Genomic DNA, 16,963 nt, shown 5'->3' with positions numbered 1-16,963 from the left:
TGTCACAGAGCCACGTAAGTTCTTTTATCCTTTAAGGCAACAACTAAGATGGCTGCAGGAGGTTCCAGGTGTCAGGAAAGCAGCAAAGGGTGCCTTTTATTTCCTTGAATAAAATCTGCAGCTAAGAAAAAGGAAGAGAATGGCAATGAATGGGCAAATAGCAGGCATTGGCATATGACCTGGCACTCAGAGGCTTCCTTTCTGCAGTAGTTTCCCTGGTGGCTCACACAGTAAAGAATCTGCCTACAATGCAGGAACCCCGGGTTTGATCCCTGGGGGGTTGGGGGGGTCCCATGGAGAAGGGAATGGCAACCCACTCCAGTATTCTTGCCTGGAGAATTCCGTGGACAGAGGAACCTGGCATCCTACAGTCCTTGGGGTCGCAAACAGTCAGACACAACTGGTCGACCAACACTTTCACTTTCCTTTCGGCAGAGCATCAGGACGGGGAAGGAAGTCATATTCACTAACAGCATGTGGGGTTCCTGGGATTATGCTGGACATTGCACCTGATCTCCTTCAGTGATCATGTTCTGTGTGGGCGGCATGGCAGCAGGGCAGGCAGGAGGGGATGCTGTGACTTGGGGGGGTGATCAACCCACATGTGGAGGTAAGAAGTTGAAGGAGGGGTGTTGGAATGTTTGCCTAAGAAGCCCAGGGGCTTCTGGGAAGAAAGAGATTAAACCTCCAATCCTTTTTCTCTGAGATTCAAGTTATTAAAAAATTTCAGGATGGATCTGATGGTACCGACCAAGGAGCAGGAAGGTTAACATTATGCCCTTAAATGACAATAAAATTGCTCTGAGTGTATAAAGTAGAGTAATTCAAAGGTTAAAAAGAGAACTTAATAGAAAAGTTGGCAAAAGTCTTGAACAGGCACTTTACATAATGGCAGCTCTAGATGGTTTGTGTGAAAATGTGCCCAATGCCATCAGTCATTAAGGAAATGCAAAATAAACTACCTCACAATTAACCCTGGCAGGTCTGCTAATACCAAGTGCTGGTGAGGAGTAGAGCAATGGAGATGTGAGACTCTGTGGCTGGGGTAAGAAGAAATTGGTGTAGCCACTTTGGAAAACTGTCCACACACCTTGTAAAATTGAAGATAGGGACTTTCCTAGTAGCCCATTGGCTAAGACTCCATGGTCCCAATGCAGGGGGCCCAGATTTGATCCCTGGTCAGGGAACTAGATCCCACATACTGTAACAAAGACCAAAGATCCCGTGTGCCACATCTAAGACCTAGCACAGCCAAATCAATTTAAAAAATAAATGAATAAAATTGAAGATAAACTTATCCCGTGAGTCAGTTGATCCACTTCTAGTTACAAACCCTAAAGAAATTCATGCACACCTGCACCAAGTTACAGGTGAAGGAAAATTCAAAGCAGTGTTATTTGTAATGGCCTCCAAACTGGAAACAACTCAAGTGCCCATCAGCGGCAGAATGGGTAGATACACTGTGATTGACATACAATAGGTGACCACACCGTAATGAAAATGAGTGAACCGTAGTTACATTCAGTGTTAGGCTCAGTGGTATCTCCCCCATCCCACTGTATTCATATAAAGCCCTAACCCCCATACTTCAGAGTGTGACTATATTTAATTACATAGGCAATCAAGTTCAAATGAGGTCATATGGGCCAGCGTCCATCCAGTACGGCTGATGTCCTTATAGAACGAGGGTATCTGGACATAGACACGAACAGAGGAAAGATGAAGACACAGGGAGAAGACAGCCATCTCTCGATAAGCAAGAAGAGACCTGGAGCACAGCCTTCCCTCGAAGTCCTCAGAAGGAAGTAACCTTGCTGACACCTTGATCTTGGACTTCTAGCCTCTTCAACTAGGAGAAAATAAATTCCTTTTGTTTAAGCCAGCCAACCAGCTGTAGTTCTTTGTTATGGAAGCCCCAATAAACAAATATACTTGGCAACATGGATGAATCTTGTGAACATGATGTTGAGTGAAAGAAGTAAGACAAGAATATATACAAATTTATACCATTTCAATGGACTTCAAAATTAGGCAAAACGGTATTGTTTAGGAATACAAATATAGATTGCACAAAATGATAAGACAAGGAAGAGATTACTGTGAACGATAAGAATATGGAAAGGAACACGTGAAGTCTTCTGGGATGGTGGCTAAATATTTTGTTCTCTTGGGCACCGGTTGAAGTGTCCTTTCTAAAATTATTGAATTGAAACTCTGTTCATAATAAACTTCCCAGTGTTTATTTATAATAAAATGTTGTAAAAGCAGGAAGGAGAAGGAGGTAAGGGAGGAGGAAGGAGAAGAGGGAAAGAGGGCAAGAAGAACCCATGGGCTGACTTCTTACTAAGTGAGTTTGCCTAAAGATCTGCCACCACAGCTGTCTGTGAATGGAGAGTCTGAGGGTGAGGTGCTGCTTCTGAATTCATCACCAGAGCCTAGAATCTCACACCCTTTCCAAGAGGAGTCTTAGGAGCTTTGTAACCTAGGGAAAGCCACTACATTTCTCTGAGGTTTGTTTCTTTTTCGGCCTCCCAGCACTGACATGTGGAAATCTTAGTTCCCTGACCAGGAATCGAGTCCACACCCCTGCATGGGAAGCATGGAGTCTTAACCACTGGACCACCAGGCAAGGCATCTGAGGTTTGTTCTTCATCTTTAGGCTGCGTAAGCCTCACTAAAATGCAGTAAGGCTCTTCTCTTGCTAAGTCGGGTCTCTGCTCAGATGTCAGCTCTTCCGGGAGGCCTTCCCTGACCACTTCTAGACAGTGGCACTTCCTTTTATTCTTTTCCCCTTTATTTTTCTTCATAGTACTTACTACTGGTGATAGGTATCTATCACTGAAATTATGTCAAATATTGTTTACCAGGAGTATTTTTGTCTTGTTTTTGTCTTGTTTACCACTGTATCCCCAGTGCCTAAATCAGTGTGTGGCACAGAATAGGTGCTCAGTAAGTATTTGCAGAATAACAAAGACTAGGTAAGACAATGCTCTTAGTGCCTGCCCCATGAAGCCATCAATAAATGCTGGGCCCTGCTTCTCCCTCCTTTAGCTGGACTCAACCAGCCCCCTGTCTCATTCTGGCCTCCTCTCCAACCAGTGACTGAGAAAAGACCCCAAACTCACCCTCCTGACTGTTAGCAACATTTCATCTTAGGTAACATCAGAAACCTCGTATTCTCGGGGCTGGGGTTTCCTGTACCTCATCCTGGGTCACCGCTTTCCCCTGAACCCAATGTGATCCATTTTATCTGCCCCTTTCCCACAACCCTTCTTTGGGTCCCAGCTGGAGGCAGGAGGTGGAGGGGGTGGACCTTCCCCTCCAAGGGGCTCAGCTGCCCCAGGATGACCCGGCTCTGAATACTGACCGCACTTGGGGGTGTGTGGGTATTTTCCTGTCTATAGTTACTATTGTGGGCTCAGAGAGAGGCCTTGCAGACTCCCCATAAAGGCTTCTCTCATTCCTGCACCAGCATTAATTGCTCCCTCCTCCCTGTCCTGGCTATGTGGCATCTATATTTAGCATTTATTTCCTTCTGCCCTGTGTTAGAGTTAGCTGTGTGCTTGCTTGCCTCCCTGCCCCCCTCCCCAGGCCATGAGCACCTCCCCAAGGCGTGGGGCCAGGCTTTGTTCATTATTGTGCTCCAGGCGCATGGCACAACACCTGAGGTTCAACAGACAGTTTTTAAAAAGGGCCTCCTATTGAAATAAGAGGTCAGGACTGTGAAGAAGGCTGAGCGCCAAAGAATTGATGCTTTTGAACTGTGGTGTTGGATAAGACTCTTGACAGTTCCTTGGACTGCAAGGAGATCCAACCAGTCCATCTGAAGGAGATCAGCCCTGGGATTTCTTTGAAGGAATGATGCTAAAGCTGAAACTCCAGTACTTTGGCCACCTCATGTGAAGAGTTGACTCATTGGAAAATACTTTGATGCTGGGAGGGATTGGGGGCAGGAGTAGAAGGGGACAACAGAGGATGCGATGGCTGGATGGCATCACTGACGCGATGGACGTGAGTCTGAGTGAACTCCGGGAGTTGGTGATGGACAGGGAGGCCTGGTGTGCTGCGATTCATGGGGTCGCAAAGAGTCAGACACGACTGAGCGACTGAACTGAACTGAACTGAAGATCTTAGGCTTAAGATGACATTCAACAACCTTCTTAGATACTTAACCATCTGAGCCACGGGGAAGCCCTTCCTAGATATACCATATCCCAGCTTCCCAATTTAAAAGCTAATTAAGGCACAGGAAAAGAAAAAAACTCAGAACCTTTCAGAAAAAGTGGCAAATGATTGGCAGGAGCCTGGGAGGAATTTTCCCTAATGATGTGCTTGTGGGGCTGAGCAAGATGGCACAGTTGGTGGCCAGTGCATGATTTTTTAAAAAGTTTTTATTGATTGATCTTTTGGCTGCGCTGGGTCTGTGTTGCTGTATGTAGGCTTTCTCCAGTTGCAGCGAGAGGGGGCTACTCTTGGTTGTGATGCACGGGCTTCTCATTGCCGTGGCTTCTCTTGTTGCCGAGTTCAGGCTCTAGGCACACAGGCTCAGTGGCTGCTTTGCAGGGGCTTAGTTGCTCCAAAACATGTGGAATCTTCCTGGACCAGTAATCGAACCTGCGTCCCCTGCATTGGAAGGTGGATTCTTATTCACTGGACTACCAGGGGAGTCCTCCCATGCTTTACCCTCTAAACTGGCCTTGAACCTTCAGACAGGAAGCACGCAGGGGAATGTTTGACCCTCAATCCCTTTCTGGGGTTGTTTCAGCCAGATAACTGGGTAACTCCTCCTCTCATGAAGGTACGGCTTCCTGAGGTGGTCACTTCTGTCCACCCTGGGCCCTCTTCTTAGCCCATGTCCATCTGGAAACCTAAGAGCAGGGAGTTGAGTGGTACTGGCAAGGGGTCTGTCCGGAAGGCATGGTCACCTAATGTGCCACAGCACAGGAGGAAAGGATGTGTCTTTATTTTAGCTCAGTTCAGTTCAGTCACTCAGTCATGTCCAACTCTTTGTGACCCCATGGACTGCAGCACGCCAGGCTTCCCTGTCCGTCACCAACTCCTGGAGCTTGCTCAAGCTCATGTCCATTGAGCTGGTGATGCCATCCAACCATCTCATCCTCCGTTGTCCCCTTCTCCTCCTGTGTTCAATCTTTCCCAGCATCAGGGTCTTTTCCAATGAGTCAGTTCTTTGTATCAGGTGGCCAAAGTATTGGAGCTTCAGCTTCAGCATCAGTCCTTCCAATGAACATTCAGGACTGATCTCCTTTAGGATGCACTGGTTGGATCTCCTTGCAGTCCAAGGGACTCTCAAGAGTCTTCTCCAACACCACGGTTCAAAAGCATCAATTCTTTTTTGCTCAGCTTTCTTTATGGTCCAACTCTCACATCCATACATGACGACTGGAAAAACCTTAGCTTTGACTAGACGGACCTTTGCTGGCAACGTAATGTCTCTACTTTTTAATGTGTGTCTAGGTTGGTCATAACTTTTCTTCCAAGGAGCAAGTGCTTTTAATTTCATGGCTGCAGTCACCATCTGCAGTGATTTGGGAGCCCAAGAAAGGAAAGTCTCTCACTGTTTCCATTGTTTCCCCATCTATTTGCCATGAAGTGATGGGACCTGATGCCATGATCTTCATTTTCTGAATATTGAGTTTTAAGCCAACTTTTTGACTCTCCTCTTTCACTTTCATCAAGAGGCTCTTTAGTCTTCTTCACTTTCTGTCATAAGGGTGGTGTAATTTGCATATCTGAGGTTATTGTTATTTCTTCTGGCAGTCTTGATTCTAGCCTGTGCTTTATCCACCCCAGCATTTCACATGATGTGCTCTGCATATAAGTTAAATAAGCAGAGTGACAATATTCAGCCTTGACGTACTCCTTTCCCAATTTGGAACTAGTTTGTTGTTCCATGTCTGGTTCTAACTGTAGCTTCCTGGCCTGCATACAGATTTCTCAGGAGGCAGGTCAGGTGGTCTGGTATTCCCATCTCTTTCAGAATTTTCCACAGTTTGTTGTGATCCACACAGTCAAAGGCTTTGGTGTAGCCGATAAAGCAAAAGTTGATGTTTTTCTGGAACTCTCTTGCTTTTCCGATGATCCAGCGGATGTTGGCAATTTGATCTCCAGTTCCTCGGCTTTTTCTAAATCCAGCTTGAACATCTGGAAGCTCTTGGTTCATGTACTGTTGAAGACTGGCTTGGAGAATTTTGAGCTTTACTTTGCCAGCATGTGAGATGAAAGCAATTGTGTGGTAGTTTGAACATTCTTTGGCTTTATTTAGCTATATCGTATATACAGTATCTTTATTTAGTTGTATTATATTATATATATAATATGTATTATAAAATATCTTTATTTAGCTATATCTTATATACAGTATCTTTAGTTGAATTATATATAATGTATGTATTATAAAATATCTTTATTTAGCTATATCTTATATACAGTAATACAGATGCATAGTAGTAATGAAATTGTATTAACTCAATTGCAGGCTCTTTGGCTTTTAGTAGAGGAGGATAATGCATTTATATTTATTCTAGCATTTGCTTTCATTTTCATGTTTGGGCTTTATTTTCATGTTTTGATCTAAGCTTTCTCTTTTTTCTTGCCTTCTGTGATAGGTATGATTTATTTATTTTTATCTTCTGTGATTTAGAAAGTATACAGCTTATTGTTTTAATTCTGCTGACACCTTCAAGATTTTTTTTGGGCAGGAAGGTAGGGTTTATTGAAGGGCGTGAGTAAGGAAGGGGCAAGGCTCTCATGGATGCAGGGCCCACCATTTGTCCAGGGCCACGATTAGGGGTGTATGTGACCCCACAGCCATCCTGGGTGAGCTGCTTCTCAGCCACTGTGTTTTCAAATTCATCCGTATTAAACTTAGTGAATCCCCACTTCTTGAAGATGCGGGTCTTCTGGCGGCCAGGTAACCTGAAGTTGGCCCTGCACAGGGCCTCAGTCACATGCTCCTTGTTCTGCAGCGTGGTGGGGATGGACGTTATGACTTGGCCTATGTGGATGCTGACCACTGTGCTCTTGGGCTTTCCAAAGGCACCTCGGATACAAGCCTGGAGCCTAGATTGGGGACAGCATGCCAGTCATGAATGTCCACTGGAAAGGGCTGTCTCCAGGGTTCCTTAAGGCAATGCCTACAGGCAGCAGGCTGCACACACTGCGGAGGAGGCTGCTGTTTGCAACCATCGCACATCAGGCCTCCATGAGGAAAAGAACACAGTTGGCTTAATTGGCTGCAAACAAGATGGTAAAACATTTTATGGCACCCATGTTTCTCCAACTCTCACATTCAAGAAAAATCTACAATTTTTGTCTCTCTTGCAATGTAAGGTAAGAAGTTTTCCAGTTCCTTACTTCTACACCTTTCCATTAAAGGCTTAGTTATCTTATCTTTTTCAAAACTATGTAAGTCTTCTTTATCCAAAAATTGGAATTTGTCATTCAAGTTTTAACCATGTTTGTGACAGTTATTGTTATTGAATTCTCTGTGTTTAAGTGGTGACCACGTATACTGTGTGTTCAGTCACTATGGCTGTACGTATTACCCCCCAAAACCTTAATGGCTTAGAGCAATAATCATTTATTATCTCTTGTATTTTCTGTACATCAGGTATTTATTTACTAATTTTTAAAAAAACTATTGGATATAGGAGTATAGTCAATTAAATTGTGATTAGAGCCATCCAGCCATACATATGTTTGTATCCATTCTTCCCCAAATTCCCCTCCCCTCCAGGCTGCCATGTAACACTGAGTGGAGTTTCCTTCATCGGGAAGTTAGACAAGGTATGACAGGGATGCCTGGTCTCTCCATGAATGTTGGAGACCTCAGCTGGAAGACTTAAAAGCTTGAGTCCCTAGTTTGGCCTTAATCATCTGAAGGTTTGTTCACTCGTGTTTGGCGCTGGGGGCCTGGCTGGGGCTGCTAACCAGAAAGCCAGACGTAGCTCTTGTGTCGTCTGTATGTCCTCGAAATGTAGAGGCAGAGTTCCAAGGGCAAGCATCCCCCTGCCACCTCGCCCCCAAGAGAGAGTCAGGCGGATGAATGCCGTGTGAGGACCGAACCTCAGAGATCATTCAGGGCCACTGCTGCTGCGTCGCAGTGGTTGGGGCCGTTTCAAAGATGCGCCAGATCGAACGGCCGTGTGCCAACGTCACCACATAAGAGGAACAAGTGGGGTGCTCACATACATGCATACATACATGTGTGTATATACACACATTACATCTTGAAAAATATGATCAGTCACACTGCATTTCCTGAAATTCCCGATTTCAATTTATGTATCAGTGGGTTGAAGTCTGTATGTAGTTGAGTAATTTGAGTAATTCTTTCAGGAAGATTGCATGAATGAATATCTGAAAGCATCCATAAGGTCTTAATGTGTAGCATAGAAACTGCCATCTTCCTTATTTTAAAAATTATGAAAGTAATACAGGTTCATTGTAAATAATTCGAACAGTGCAACATTCCCCCCTAAAAAAAAAAGCCAAAATAATGAAAATCCTTCACAGCTCTACCTTCCAGAGATAAACACTTGTCTGGCATATATTCCTATAGACATTTCTATATTGTAGCATATATTATTGTATATGTGTTACTATAAAATCAATTGTACCATCCAAATGGTTTTTTAACTCGCTTGGTAGCAAGATTCCATTTCGACTCCACTTTTAGGTGATCTGTGAATGTCTCCTCATGAGCAGCCTGGCCAGCTGGATCTGGTACATTCCTGTCTTAGATTGTACGGTACCTTCATCCTTCAGTAGCAATCCAACTGTGTGGCCTTTTCTTGGGTCACAACCTTTCACAGTACAATGGATGAATCCAGCCAGCAGCAGACATGTTTAGGTACCTGCAAAAATTCAGTTCAGTGGTCATTCAGTTGTCTTCCCTTCCCCACTGTGCAGGAAGCCAGTTTTTGTTTTTGTTTTTAGGAAGCCAGTTTTTATTCCATATTCATCTCAGTATTTCTCTAAATGTGCTTGTTCTGTACTTTCACCTTTGAACTGGTTATAGTATTTTCCTGAGCCCCTGGTTAATAATGAGTTAAAGAATACCTTTATATGTATTCAGTTTGTTTCTGTACGAGTCGTGGTTGTAACTTAAAAATAATTATCTTTCTTGAAAAGTTGGGAAATGGTGTGTTCAGCATTGTCTATAACAACTTAGCAGACATGATATGATGCTACTATCTCTTTCTCTTTCTCACCTTGCTTAAAACGGCAACTTCTAGGTCCATTCATGTTGCTGCAAATGGCATTATTTCACTCTTTTATGGCTGAGTCATATTCCACTGTGTGTGTGTGTATCACAGTCTTTATCCATTTCTCTGTCAATAGACATTTAGATTGTTTCCATGTCTTGGCTATTGTGAACAGTGCTGCTAGGGGTGAATGTATCTTCTCTATTATAGTTTTGTCTGGGTTTACACACAACAGTGAGATTGTTAGCTCATGTGGCAGCTCTAGTTTTAGTTTTCTCAGTATCCTGTGTGCTATTTTCCGTAGTGGCTGCACCAATTTGCATTCCAACCAACAGTGTAGGAGATTTCCATTTTTTCCACATCCTCTCCAGCATTTGTTATTTGTAAACTTTTTGATCGTGGCTAGTCTGGCCAGTGTGAAGTGGTACTTCATTGTAGTTTTGATTTGCATTCCTCTAATACTTAGCAATGTTGAACCTCTTTTCACATGCCTATTGACCATCTGTATGTTTTCTTTGGAGAAATGTCTGTTTAGGTCCTCTGCCCACTTTTGGACTGGGTTGTTTTTCTGTTATTGATGTTGTTGGGTATGATGCTACTATGGACAATAGAATGCAAATATACAATATGATTAAAACTGCATTTAATGTTCATAAGAATAGAAGACTGGAAAAGATATGCCAAAATATATTAGATTGCTTGGTATTTTTCTTTATTATATTTTCCACAAAATTTTACATATGATTAACTTTGTTACAGAAGTCCAGTGAAGCTCCAGACTGATCCTGTGTTTTACTGATGGAGTAATGATTGTTTTTGGATCATCAGGGGCTGGAAGAAAGGGTATCCTGTTCTCTGCACAGCTTTTGGAGTCCGCATTGAGTTCTCTTGGGGAGTGAAAAGGGCATATGATAAAAACAATAATACAATAATGAGTATGTATACTGTTCCAGGAATTGTGCTAAGCAGTATCTAATTTAACCTCACAACAGCAGTGTCTAATTTAACCAACAGTACCTATACTGATAGCTATTCTTAGTATTTCCATTTTACAGATGAGGAACTGAGGGAGTTAGGAAACAGAAGCTTAGGTAACTTGCCTAACTAGTCTGTGGTGAAGCAGGAATTAAAACTCAAGAGTTGAACTTGCTACCCTGCAGCTTGTGAGAAAGGAAATCCTGGGATCCCCTTTTGAAAAATCACCCCCACTACTGAATCCAAGCTCTCCAATCAGTTATCTGGGAAACATTTCCTGAACCTCCTCTGGGTCCCAGGGCCTGAGGATGAGACATGGCTGAGACTCCCAGCAACTCCTGAGCTCGGATGAGCTGGGGGATGGGGGGCGGAGAGGAAGCAGGAAGGGGGCATCCCGTGGGGGCACAAAGGAAGGGCACCCCAAGGGCAGGGGTAGGTGCTTCCAGGAGGAGGTGACAGCCAACCTGAGTCTGGAAGGAGGGCAGAGCCTGCCTGCCAAGGGGGTGGTAAGGGCATTCATGACAGAATGGCCAGGGCAGAGAGGTAACAAAGACATACCAGAGAAGCACAGTAAAGACACCCATTCTAGGGACTTCCCTGGTGGTCCATTGGCTAAGACTCCACATTCCCAATGCAGGGAGCCTGGGTTTGATCCCTGGTCAGGGAATCTGATCCCACATGCCGCAACTAAGAGTTTGCATGCTACAACTAAAGATCCCACGTGCCGCCACAAAGATGGAAGATCCCATGTGGGGCAGTTAAGACCCAGTGCAACCAAATGAATAACAAATAAATACTAACAAAGATACACATTCTAGCACTGCTGTCCCCTTGTCCAGTGGAAAGGTGGGCATCTGAACATGCCAATCAGAGCCCATGTTTCTTCAGGATGTTTGGACTTGGGTCAGCTCACCCCTCCTTGAGGGCTAATGGTGTAAGATGCAGCCTGGAACAGGTTCAGCTGGTGATGCGCAGAGGGCATCTGGAGAATGGGACCAGGCCACACCAGGTCTGAGCAAGACCCTACGCATCCCTACAGTCCAGCCATCCAGCCAGCATGGGATTCCACGCCACATGCCAGGTCATCTTAATCCCGGTCTCATTTCTTTCAGATGGTCCACATTGGGTTTCTGTCACCTGTAATGAAAGATCCTTGCCTGATGGTCTCCAAGTCAGACTGAGGATAGGGTTATTCTAGCTGACGCAGCGAGGCTGACCTATGGATCAGGAAGCCAGTGATTCATTTACTGGGAGAAATTCAACTGCTCCTTGGATCAGCCTTTCAAGTCATTACTGCTGCTGGCTCCTTCTGGAGAAAAAGCACCCGGACTGACTTCTGGAACCCTCTTGATGAGCAGGCCCCAGTGCCAGTGGTGATTTTTGCAGCTAGCGGCATCAGGCTAGGAGTCAGCAAACAGTTTCTGTTGATACTAGATAGTAACCCTTAGGCTTGGTCACAGTTATTCACCTCTGCAGCCCAAAAGCCAGAGACAATACATAAATGAATGAGCATAGTCAGGTTCCCAAAAAGTTTTATTTATGGACACTGAAATTTGAATTTTATATAATGACCCTGTGTCTTGCTGTATCATTCCTCTTTTGATGATTTGCCTTTAGGAATGTTAGTGCCAGTCTTAGCTCTCAGACCAGGCCAAAATAGGCAGCAAAGAGCCAAGTCTGACAAACTACTCTCCTAGGGCATGAGCCTTCATGCCAAGATGTCTGTCAAGGAGACTGAGCAGTTGGGTCAGGCCAGGAGTACTGCTGGGGCCACAGCCCAGGCTTGTTACACTGGCATCCTTTTCTCTGCGGCCAGTCAGACCACCCTTTTCAGTCAGCACCCTCCTATAGGCAAAGCGTAGGACCCATAGGTGTGCTCAAGTGCCTGGAGATGATAACACGTTCCGGCCTGGCTTCTCAGACTGCAGCCCCAGGTAACTTGGACACAGCTGCTCCCATCACTTCTAAGAGTGGCTGTCCTGTCCCAGCCCCTATGAGAAGCAGGTCATTTAATTCATCCACACCACCCTGAACAACCAACGGACCTGGGTAGGCTGCCTGCCAGAGGCATGGCAGGGTAGTCAGTGACTTGGGGCCTGGCTTGAAAACATAGGCTAGCTTTGGGGAGGGGTCTTAAAAGACCCAGAGGAAGCTGCAGTTCCTGGTGGGCTCTATAGCTGAGGTTGGGTAGACTCGGGGGCTGGGGTGACTGCAAGTGGCCAAGTGCCAGTTGAAGTTATGGGGGAGTAGAGATTGTGAGTGAGAAAAGAGGCTGGGTAGGAAGAGAAACGGACTGGGGGCCAGAGACAGACAGAGACAGACTGGCTAAGAGAGTGACCCAGGAGCTGCATCCCAGAACTGCCCCTGTACTGGCCCTTCCCCAGCTTGCCTAGGGGACATCACAGTATCTTCACAGCCACCATCCTGCCTTTCCTGCGGTAAATCCCAACACTTTTCCTGGGTGATCCCAGCACACTGCTGATACGCTCCATCACACCGAAAGCCGTGATTGAGCACAGGCCATTTCTGGGGCAGGCTGGGCTCCTCCCTTGCACACTGACTGGATGATTTTCGTCTTAGGGGGAGCTTTCAACTTCAGGTTGGGGTCACCTTGCTGTCTTAATTATCTGCAGGTTGGAATTTTGCCTCAGGCACTAAAACCCATAGATGCATGACCTGGGCCTCACTACCCTCACCTCTTAAATGGCCCTCCTGCAGCCTGCTCCATTATGACAGTGTTGAACTTGATCTGAGTCCTGTGCTTCTGAAAACCAACTGTGGTTAAGAAATTCCCCCACCTCTTTAAGTTCTGGGGAAACAGGGCTAGTTTGCTCTCACATATTCCAAGAAAACAACCCATCTACACCTCTTGCTATTCCTACGAGACAGGCTGATGACTCCCTGGTTTACCTACCTCTCTAAAATCTCAGGCCCCTTCCTTTTCTTTGAGACGGTTCTCATGAATGAACCTTTTCCCTACTGCAACAGCCTGAATAAAATCTTCACCATTGCCTGGTGCCTTTTGCTTAAAAGATGTCGAAAAGTTGTTGTAAGCATCTATTGGGTGGGGCATCTGGAGTCCCAGGTTCCAGTCCTGGTTCACCCAGGCCTGGCTTCCCCTTCTGCCAGGTTTGTCTTCTTTGGGAGCTCTCTAAGGCCCCCTTACTTCGAGGATGTGAGTGGCAGCTCAGCGCCTGTAGCGGGAGGCGGGGCCTACAAAGCAGCTGTAATATTTGCACGCGGCCACTAGAGGGCGGCGGCTCCGCGGAAGAAGGCCTTGGCCGCTGCACCCGCTCGCTGCTGCAAAGGCTTGAAAATGCGCTTTGGAAGGGGGACGCCAGGCAGCGTCTTCAGCCCTTAAGTGCTTTTCCATGCTACACGCTGGTGCACTCCAGGCATTTCTTTTTTGCTCCTGCCTCCAGAGTCCTCCGCCGCCGATGTCAGTCGGCAGACTCGAGTGAGCTGGAGGGGGCCCAAAAGCCAGTCTCGAGCCTCTGGACCTCCAGCGTTTGCCTGGGGACCGTGACCCTTCCCTTTCTGCGACCCTCTGGCCCTCTTCTCTACTCCAGACAAGTTGAAGAATCCCTCAGGCTGCAGGGAAATCGGGAGGAGAGACAGAAGGGAGGAGCCTGAAGAGCACTGCTTTGCCGGCAGCACTTAACCAGCCACAGCCATCACCATTTGGAACATCACAATGTCCCCTTCACTTGGGCAGGCAAGAGCGGTTACCCCATCCGAAGGACGGGGAAACTGGCTCCCGGAGAGAAAAAGCCGTTAGCCTCCGGTTGTACAGCTAGTAGATGGCAGAAGTAAGACAAGAACTCAGTTCTCCAGGCCTTAAACCCAAAGCTCATGGGGCGGCCAGGCACGGCTAGAAATGGTTCGTCAATTGACAAAATTAAGCTGGGCCACTCCAGCAGAAAGGGGCCCTGGACATCCCCTAGCGTAGAAACCAAAAGACAGCGGCTGAAAGAGCTCAAATTGTCAAATTTTTTAAGTACTGACTTGGTAAGACGATCACGTTTGCTTTTTCAATTGTATATGTCTACAGACAAAATTGAAAAATAGAAATACCAAAGCCAAATATAAATTAAAAGCAAAGATAAAACAGCCCTACTATCCACAGTGGACTGTCTCTGTCTCTCTGTCTCTAGCAATTGTGGGAAGAGCGTTTTCGTTTTCTCTGTATTGCTCAAATTATTCATTACTCACATATATCAGCTCCTCTGTCCATGGGATTCTCCAGACAGGAGTACTGGAGTCCTTCTCCAGGGAATATTCCCAACCCAGGAATCGAACGCTGGTCTCCCGCGTTGCGGGCAGACGCTTTAACCTCTGAGCCACCAGGGAAGCCCCTGATAAAAAGTAATACCTCTTTATTAAAGCGTTAGAAAGTACAAAAGACTATGAAGAAATTCATCAGAACCCTCCTTCTTTCCTATAGAGGAAGGGAAACGCTGATGTCTGTCTTTCTAGTTGGTTTCTTTCTCTACAAAATGTGAACAACAGTATTAACTGTAGAGGAATGTTGTGAAGATTGAGGGACGGGATGTATAATAGCTAACGTTCCAGAAGCGTTAGCCATATATATATATATAACAAAATTAGCACCACTGTGTATATTTTTTACATGCTGCTGTTTTCACTTATAACATTGCTTCATGAACAGTTTCTCATGTCAACTTTTATTTTAAAATTATATTTTTAGTGACTGCACAAAATTTCATTATATTTAAGTACAGTTTATTTAACCTACCCCTGATTGTTGAACCTTTAGTTTCCAATTTTTGCTATTAAAATAACAGTGAGATTAACATCTTTAAACATCTCTCCTTGTCAGCATTTCTGATTACTTCCTTAGATGGATTTCTGGAGGTAGGATTACTGGGACAAAGAGTGCAAATATTTTTCAGGCTTTTGATTCAGGTTACCAAATTGCTTCCCAGAAAGATCTTGCCAATTTACACTCCCACCTGCAGAGTGTGAGAATGCCTGTCCCACAGCACACAAAGGAGGGATTTTTTGGGGATGGGTGAGATTTGATTATGTTGCTGGTCTGAGGAGAAGGAGCCCTGTAGCGAGGGAGGGTTTCAATTTCAGGAGAGAGAGGATGTCTAAAGGAGTGAGGTCACTGCGAGAGAGAGAGATGGGGTTTTGAAGCACATTTACAGGAATTATCTTGGATTTAAGAAGGGACATCTTGTTCTCTGAGACGAGTAGAAAGAGGTGTGATTGGCTTTGGATATGTAGTCACTGTAAGTAAGTAAGGTGAGACGCAGGAGAGCTAGATTCTAGGAGTCCCCTTGGCTCAATAAAGTAGGAGGCTGAGTCATTTATTCAAATGTGAGAGGTGAGGGCCAAGGAGGAGACTTGAGGTGGGGCTGAGGGATGCCTTATCCTTCTGCTTCCAGAGAGTAAACAGGGTGACAGTCTGGTTGAAATGGATGACCTTGAGTTTCTGAGGGCACCATTCTTAAAAATTTTTTCTTTTTGCCACATTGGGTCTTTGTTGCTTGGTGCAGGCTGTTTCTAGCTGCAGTGAGTGAGAGCTACGCTTCATTGTGGTGCGTGGGCTTCTCACTGCGGTGACCTCTCTTGCTGCAGAGCACAGGCTCTCGATGCATGGGCTTCAGTAGCTGTGACACAGGGTCTTAGTTGCTCGACAGCACGTGGAATCTTCCTGGACCAGGGATCAAACCCTTGTCCCCTGGTGGCACCATTCTTAAGGGCTGTGAGTACTTTATAGCATGCAGCCACCTAGGGAAAGAAAAAGTTGTACACGTATTAATTTAAACCAAATCTTCCAAAACATGTGGTAAATGGTAGAAGACAATGAGGCTGGAGGAATCATGGTAGTAAAAGTTTTATGAACTTCTGGAGTTGTGCCAAACTTTTAAGGAATGGTTAATTCCTATTTTATATAAGTTTTTCCAAAAAAAATGAGAAAGAGCAAAAGCTGCCCAGATCATTTTATGAAACTGGTGTAATCTTGGTTCCAAAATCAGTAAAGACACAGCAATAAATGAAAAGAATAGGCTTGTTTCAACTGATATAACTTTTAAATCCTATATAAAATATCAGCTAAGTAACCCAGTCATATATTTTTTAAAATATATTTTGATCAAGTAGGGTTTATCCCAGGAATTTCAGTTTGGTTCAGCACCAGAAATCACCCCATTAATAAAGGGGGGAAAAATCATACAATTATCTAAATTGGTGAAGAAAAAGCATTTGATAAAGCTCATTACCTATTTATAATCCAATAATAACTTAGCAAACTGGATATACAAGAGACTTTTTTAACTTGGTAAGGGTGATATTCTTTATTGACTATGCCAAAGCCTTTGACTGTGTGGATCACAATAAATTGTGGAAAATTCTGAGAGAGATAGGAATACCAGACCACCTAAACTGCCTCTTGAGAAATCTGTATGCAGGTCAGGAAGCAACAGTTAGAACTGGACATGGAAAAACAGACTGGTTCCAAATTGGGAAAGGAGTACATCAAGGCTGTATATTGTCACCCTGCTTATTTAACTTATATGCAGAGTACATCATGAGAAACGCTGGACTGGAAGAAACACAAGCTGGAATCAAGATTGCAGGGAGAAATATCAATAACCTCAGATATGCAGATGACACCACCCTTATGGAAGAAAGTGAAGAGGAACTCAAAAGCCTCTTGATGAAAGTGAAAGAGGAGAGTGAAAAAGTTGGCTTAAAGCTCAACATTCAGAAAACAAAGATCATGGCATCTGGTC

The 16,963-nt window shown here is 44.9% G+C and overlaps 1 non-coding gene across 1 annotated transcript; it reads right to left on the bottom strand.

Moving 5' to 3' along the window:
- Positions 1-7,124: 7,124 nt before the first annotated feature.
- Positions 7,125-7,259, bottom strand: LOC120860917. Its single transcript, XR_005720459.1, has one exon. It is a non-coding gene; the product is annotated as a small nucleolar RNA SNORA70 (small nucleolar RNA).
- Positions 7,260-16,963: the final 9,704 nt, after the last annotated feature.

This window comes from Oryx dammah, unplaced genomic scaffold, assembly GCF_014754425.2.
Source record: "Oryx dammah isolate SB20612 unplaced genomic scaffold, SCBI_Odam_1.1 HiC_scaffold_11209, whole genome shotgun sequence".
In the NCBI taxonomy this organism is placed as follows: Eukaryota; Metazoa; Chordata; class Mammalia; order Artiodactyla; family Bovidae; genus Oryx; species Oryx dammah.
This window is presented reverse-complemented; position numbering and strand designations above follow the sequence as displayed.